At 43.9% G+C, this 7,936-nt stretch overlaps 1 pseudogene; it reads left to right on the forward strand.

Annotated features, from left to right (window-relative positions):
• The first annotated feature begins 6,468 nt into the window (after positions 1 to 6,468).
• Positions 6,469 to 7,430, forward strand: LOC105864296 (B box-binding protein pseudogene; annotated as a pseudogene).
• Positions 7,431 to 7,936: the final 506 nt, after the last annotated feature.

The following is a 7,936-nucleotide window of genomic DNA, read 5'->3' on the forward strand; positions in this document are numbered from 1 at the left end:
TTGCTTTCATTTTTAACAAAAGTAAAGATTTTTCATTGCACTAGGAATTAATTTTAAAAGAGGGAAGTGGCATGCTTTAAATGCTTTCTAGAGTGCTTGGGGCATAGTAGATGCTAAAGAAATCTGCTCTTAAATACGCTGGAAATGTCTTGGTTTTAATCCTGATTTCATCCCTGATCATTTAATGGGATGTGGCAAATTACTGATGAGTCTGCCTTTTATTTTTATATAGGCAACATATAAAATTATATTTGTTCATTAGCTGTCTGAGTAAGAAGCAAAGAACATCTTACAGCAGATCCACAGTGGAACGCTTTCTGCAGAGGTGCGGGGCGCGGCAGACACGAGGGACTTGTGCCAGGGCACTGATGAATAAGAACGCGTCATAGTGTGTCTCTGCTGGATTGAGGTCAGTTCTTTGAGGGTGTGTGAAAGTCAAGAGAATCTATCTCTATTTAGATAGATTCCTTTAGTCATGGCATATTAGCTTTTGCTCTTTTTTCTTTTTTAAGGTCATCAGGCATTTGGCAGGAATCTGCATTATAGTGTTGGGTGAGACTAGCCAGCAACATTCACGTTTGTAAATTTACACTAAGTTCCCCCGGAGTAATTTGGGCTCCTCCAGTGCTAGCGACAAGAGGTGAAGCTAAGGAAACTTTCAGGCTCCAGTTTCTTGACTGCTTTAGGAATTGCCACAGATTCCTGTCTGTGGCCGCCCTCTGCTGGACTGGTTGAGCCTAATGTTCCTTTCTAAGGTCTTCTGCCAAAGCCTACTCAGACTTGAGGCCTCAGAGAGGCTTTTCAGTATCTTCCCTCTCTCTTCAACATCTTTTTTTTTTTTGAGACAGAGTCTCGCTCTGTTGCCGGGGCTAGAGTGCCGTGGTGTCAGCCTAGCTCACAGCAACCTCAAACTCCTGGGCTCAAGCGATCCTCCTGCCTCAGCCTCCCGTGTAGCTGGGACTACAGGCACATGCCACCATGCCTGGCTAATTTTTTCTATATATATTAGTTGGCCAATTAATTTCTTTCTATTTATAGTAGAGACGGGGGTCTTGCTCTTGCTCAGGCTGGTTTCGAACTCCTGACCTCAAGGGATCCTCCCATCTAGGCCTCCCAGAGTGCTAGGATTATAAGCATAAGCTATTGCGTGCGGCCTCCTCATTGTCTTTTATATATTGATTTGTGGGACTATTTGATTGGCATTTGTCTCCTCCCCATCTAAATTAGGCTGTACTGTGCATGAGGGCTGGGAGTCTGCTTCGAGCTCCCTGACACTATTCTTCAACTAATGTATGTTAAATGAACGAATAAATGAGTGAAGGGCTCAGGTGTTGAGAGCAAGCCTTTCACACCTCACTCCAGCTGACTGCAGTGCAGGGGAGGAAATATAAATTCAAGGCATCTGTCCTGGAAATTTTCTTAAAGCAACTTATGCTACTTTAAAAACCCTTTTTTATTGAAGTATAACATATATACAGAAAAGTACAAAAATGGCAAGTGTACAGTTCAATGAATTTTCAAAAACTAATCACACCCATGTAACCAGTATACAATCAAGAAATGGAACATCACCAGGATTCCAGAAACCCATTTATGAGTTCAATAATGCCAGTCACTACCCTACCCTAAGAACAACAGCTGTCTGTCTTTGTGAAAGCCAATAAAGACCTCCTACCAACACAATACATTTGGGATCTAAAAGATCCAAAATATTACTTGTCACATCTGTGACATTTGACACTGTTGATTACTCCTTCATGAAACTCTTCTTTAGCTTCTGGTGATACTCTCAAAGTGTCCCCAGATATCATTCCTTAGCTTCTTTCTCTCTTTCTTTCTCTCTTTATCTCTTTCTTTCTCTCTTTCTCTCTTCTTTCTTTCTTTCTCTCTTTCTTTCTCTCTTTCTTCTTTCTTTCTTTCTTTCTTTCTTTCTTTCTTTCTTTCTTTCTTTCTTTCTTTCTTTCTTTCTTTCTTTCTTTCTTTTTCTTTCCCTCCCTCCCTTCCTTCCTTCCTTCCTTCCTTCCTTCCTTCCTTCCTTCCTTCCTTCCTTCCTTCCTTCCTTCCTTCCTTCCTTCCTTCCTTCCTTCTTTCCTTTTTTTGACTCAGTCTTGTCTACTTGTCTACTGGCCCTTCCTGCTCCTAAAATGTTGGCATTCCTGAGGTTCCTTCCCCAAGCCTCAGGTTCTTGTAGGGTCATCTCATCTACCACCATGGTTCCTGCTGCCACTAATACAAAAATGACTAAAAGGAAAGAAGAGGGAAATAAGTATGAGAAATTGAAGGAGTCTGGAAACAGTTTGACTGACCAAGCTCAACATCCTGATCCTGTCCGACTCGTCCTCGCAAGGGAATACTGGGAAATCTGGCCAATTTGGTAGAAAGGTGTTGGGGCCAGATTGCCTATGGCATTTACCCAGCAGGGTAGGAGGAAAGAGGGCATCCAGTAGAACACAGAATTGTGTTTAAGGAGATTGCCAAGGGTCAAACTGAAGAAGCCATTGGATTGAGTGGTCAGTGCAGCTGGAAACAGGAAAGTATGCTGAAGTACAGTCACTGTCTGAGGTCCCTGCCTTCTGCCTTCCTCACACCTCGCATCTTCCACAAAGCTGCCAGGGCTAGATCTGTACCGTTTACCTCTGTGATAGTACCACTCGTCTGCTTAAACCTCATGTGGTCGTTCCTTACTGTCTGCAGAATAGAGGCATTTGTATGCCATCTGAGGCTTTTCAGGAGCTGACCCCAGCGTATCTGTCTAGCCTCAGGTTTCCCCTAATCCCTACCTTTGCTCTTTTTTTTTTTTTTTTTTTTTTTTTTTTTGTAGTTTTCAAGTCATTTTATTCAGAGTTTTGTATTTGTTTCCTGAATCAATAAATACTATACAAAACAATGCAAAAATGGCTATCATTTTCTCTCCCCTACTCCCCCTAACTGGGGACAATCCCCTGGGCAACCTCATTGGGGGGTTTCAGGGGTTCTGCCTCCAGATTTGGGCCAGCCTGCCTGTCCCTCTAACGGGAATGGCATTTTGTTCACGGGTCTCAACTTCGTGCCTGAGTGCTCTACTGGGAAGGAAGCCCAGAGCTGAGCAGCAGCCGGGTTGCTGTGGGCCCTGGCACCCGGCCAAGTTCCTGAGGTCCATCTTCACTGCTCCTAGTATCTCTTTTACTGAGTAAATTACTGCTAGAAATGCTGTCCCGGAAAAGAATATACATATCTCTCTGTGACTACCCTTCCCTGCCATCTTCTAGATCCAAGCGTCTCCTTATCTGCACAGAGATGGTACAACTTAATGGTGAAATGTCGGGAAGTCCTGGTTCTGTGCCTTCTATTTGTGTGTGGCACTGGATGAATCCTTTAATCTCTGAACTCAGATACTTGTTACATGCAAATACTCCTAGTACCCAACTCGTATGGCTGTTGTGAAAAGAGTGTGCAATCAATGAATGTGAAGTGATTGCATAGGGCCTGACACACTGGAAGCAGTCTATAAATGCTGTCAATTATTATCACTGGCTGCACGGCAGAAAGAAACGCTGTAAAAGTGACGGGACAGCCTTCCAAAGCAGTTGTCCTTTCAGCAGCTGCTCAATCCTTGGTCACTGGTGTGCGGGTTATATTACACACTGCCAGCAAGCCAGTTTTCCATATCTGGAAATAGATTCCAGATGCTTAAAGAATTTCAATATTTCCCTGTGTCATAAACCTCAGTGGAGAGACATCTGAACAGTGCTGATTAGGTTTTATCTCTAAAGTTATAGCGATGTGTCTTATACCACATAGGACATTTTTTGTTTACGCCCATAGAGGTATTGAAATAGCTCCACTGAGGAAGGGGTAGGGAAGAGACCTCTGCCCACAGTGTCACCACCTTAAAAATCTCCCTGTGGGGTGGTAGCAGGTCCAATGCACCCTCACCATCCCTGGACAAGCTGGGATATAGCAGTTTAAACAGGTCAAGCTTCTGCCACTGGGAGCATCATCCGGTTGGCTCCTATGTGTGCTCCCTCCTTCCTCCGGTTTTTTCTTAAAAGCATTTTCTTACTTTCTGGTGCCATAAGATGTTCCAAATTCATTTTGTACTTTCTCTGCTCCAGTCCTGGAATTAACCACTTCTGCTGGGAGCCCTGGTTCTTTTACTGGAGAAAGGTGTTTAGAGACCAAGCTCCGATTGCTGGGTGTGTCCTTATTTCCTGGGATGTCACTGCTTCTAGGCCCTCTCAGCAGACAGAGCTATGAGATATTTGCATGTCTAACTCACACATAAACACATTTCTATATTTCTCTATCTTAAAAATCATGTGTTTAGGCCCGGTGCAGTGGCTCACGCCTGTAATCTTAGCACTCTGGGAGGCCAAGGCGGGTAGATTGCTCAAGGTCAGGAGTTTGAAACTAGCCTGAGCAAGAGGGAGACCTCGTATAGAGAAAAAATTAGCCTGGCATGGTGGCACATGCCTGTCGTCCCAGCTACTCAGGAAGCTGAGGCAGCAGGATTGCTTGAGCCCAGGAGTTTGGGGTTGCTGTGAGCTAGGCTGACGCCAGGGCACTCACTCTAGCCTGGGCAACAAAGCGAGACCCTGTTTCAAAAAAAAAAAAATCATGTGTTTATATTCATACCTGTGATCCCAATCTAAGACTACAGGGCTTATAGCAATCTTTTCCCTTTTTTTATTTATATCTTTTTTTTTTTAAATCTATGACCCATTTACTCATTTGTTCAGTTCTAGTATACTTCTACAATAGATTCAGAATTGGTAACCTCTACCCTTGTGAGAAATGTGTTTATTAACTATACATAGCATTTATGTACTGTTCTTTTCATCTTTAGATTTACACTAAACAGTCAAAATATTACTTACCATAGTTACTTAGTTCTTTTCTTCTCCATCCCCTTCAGAGTGGTGTTATTTATTTGTAATTCAGCTGGATTCATTTGTTAGTGTTTGTGTTCCACTTTGGGTTTCTCCCACTGCCTGACTGGTTTCAGTAGTTGGTTTATTTTGGGAATATATGAAACATTACGATGGTTCTAAGAGTCAGAGTTATATAACATGATATAGTCAGAGAGGTGTCAATCCCTCCTCATCCTGTCTACCTCATTCTCATTCCTTCTTTTTTCCACCCTTTTCCTATCCAAATCAATATTATCTTTAAATAAGAATAAAGTTCCCAAAGTTCTCATAGTTACCACCCCTGATGATATCAGGGACTGTTTTTGTCTTTCTGGTGTCCAAAGGGCATGCCCCACAGGGGACTCCTACCAGAGCAAGGGACTGCTGCAGACAGTGCTGGTGGCTCTTAGAGCACTTACTCCTCCCAGCCAACAAGCTGTTAACAGAGTATGTCCGTCCTAACCCTGTGCCAGGCACCCTGGGAAACTACGCAGGGCATCTCCTCCCCTCACGCCTTTGGACTTGCTTTTCCTCTGCTGGGAATATTCTTCCTTTACAACCACTCTTTGTACTAAATTTTCAAGGTGCAGTTCCAGGCCATCCCCTTGCTGAACTGGGTTTAAAAATATTGAAATTCTTCCATGCTGGTTGGCAAATCGGGTCCCTCCCTTAGGATTCCAATTCAATCTCAGGCCCTGCAGCTGGCATCCATGCTGATTGGGCTATGCTACTTCTTAAATGTTTATAAATAGTGCCCCTGGTGTTTCCCTCAGCTCAGTCCCACAGAAGTGTGTTAAACTTTCACGGCACATTTTCTTTTTTCCATTTCAATCCGTTTTGTGAATTCCTGTGTCTCTTCGGCATCGACAACTGTGTCTATATGACATTCATTTTCTGAGATTTTACAACAATGTTTGGTATTCCCAAAGCCTGTTATATATTGAGTCAAATTGGTCCCCTGATCTCCAGCCAATCATGATCAAGGCAGTTGGCTTTGAAGACAAAATTGTAATGCTTTGTTTTATTTATTTGTTTATTTCTTTTCTTCCAACATTATTTTCATTATGTAACTAATAAATATTTATTGCAGAAAAACAGAGGTAGCTAATCAAAAATATGCCACCTTGAGTCCCACAACTTAGGGATAAATATCATTAACATTTTAGTGTTGATTCTTCCATATTATTTCCTACACACTCGCACACACATACACACAGACAAACAAAAAACAAAAATGGGATTGTATACTTTACATGACTTTACATGCTCTTTTGACAAGTGTTATTTTCCTGAAAGTATCATGAACAGATTTCCATATTGGTAAATATAGACTCACATCATAGACCCACTACCTATCACTAGTTAATTGGCACATTTTTATTAAACAGTGATTACTGTGGGAATTTTAAAATGCCATAGTTTTCCTGAAATTATCAAGCCTCAAAACTTTTTATAGATATACTAATATTATCAATAATGTCAACATCATTGGTATCGCGGGTACTTAATAAATATTAATGCCATGGAGATAGCAGGCAGAGCAGAAACTTTTATTTAGATTTGGAGGGCATATCCAAAAATGAGTTGGGTGTGCACCGCCGCCGCCTGCCTAGTTACCATCACACCCGGGTAGGAGCCGCCGCAGCCGCAGCCGACCCGAGTCACCGTCCCCGCAACTGCGAGCAGCCGCGCGCTGGCCCTCAGCGCGGCCCACACCAAGCCCCGCACCACCCGCAGCGGCGCAGGGAGCAGCGGTGGCCCGTGCGGCCTTACATCGGCGGGGACAAGAAGGTCATCGCAACGAAGGTTTTGGGGACAGTAAAATGGTTCAATGTAAGAAACGGATATGGTTTCACCAACAGGAGTGACGCCAAGGAAGATGCATTTGTGCACCCTACTGCCACAAAGAAGAAAACCCCAGGAAGCACCTTCGCAGTGCAGGGGATGGAGAGACTGTGGAGCTTGATGCTGTTGCAGGAGAACAGGGCGCGGAGGCAGCAAATGTCGCAGGCCCTGGTGGAGTTCCAGTCCCAGGCAGTACACATGCAGCAGACCATAACCATGACAGACACTGCCCGCGCCGCAGGGCTCCCCCACGCAATCGCCAGCACAATCATCAGAACGGTGAGCGTGGGGGAAAGAATGGGGGATCGGAGGGTGCTCCTGAGGGCCAGGCCCAAGGACGCCAGCCCTGCCTCAGGCGGAGGTCCCCACCTGACCACACGCGGAGACCCCAGGGCGTGGACCACAGGATTCCAACCCTCCCGTACAGGGGGAAGCGGTGGAGGGCGCCGACAACCAGGGTGCAGGAGAACCAGGTAGACCACCAGTAAGACAGAACACGTATCGGGGTTGCAGACCACGATTCCGCAGGGCCCTCCTCGCCAAAGACGGCCCAGAGAGGACGGCAACGAAGAAGATGAAGAGAATCAAGGAGATGAGACCCAAGGTCCACGCAGGCGCCCAGAAAACCCTAAACCACAAGATGGCAAAGAGACAAACGCAGCCGATCCACTAGCTGAGATTTTTCTCCGAGTCTGAGCAGGGCCGGGCTGAGTAAATGCCGGCTTACCATCTCTGCCATTGTCCGGTTTAGTCATCCAACAAGAAATGAATATGAAATTCCAGCAATAAGAAATGAAGAAAAAATTTGGAACTGAAGACTTTAAGTGCTTGCTTTTTGCCCATTAACCAGATAACTAGAACTATCTGCATTATCTATGCAGCATGGGGTTCTTATTACCTAAAGACGTCTTTTTTGGTAATAATAAACGTGTTTTTTTAAAAAAAGCCTGGTTTTTCTCTATGCCTTTAAAGGTTTTTAAGTTGTTTCATACCTGGTCAAGTTGAGATTTTTAAGAACTTCATTTTTAATTTGTAATAAAAGTTCACAAACTTGATTTTTTGGAAAAAGTCAACAAACTGCAAGCACCTGTTAATAAAGGTAAATAATTTTTAAAAAATGAGTTGAAACTTGGGTACTTATTGATATTTGAAGCAGATGTGAAGAAGTGGTCTTTGTACACAAAACCTTCCCATTTAAAAGG

The sequence above is a fragment of the Microcebus murinus genome, chromosome 8, assembly GCF_040939455.1.
Source record: "Microcebus murinus isolate Inina chromosome 8, M.murinus_Inina_mat1.0, whole genome shotgun sequence".
Lineage (NCBI taxonomy): Eukaryota > Metazoa > Chordata > Mammalia > Primates > Cheirogaleidae > Microcebus > Microcebus murinus.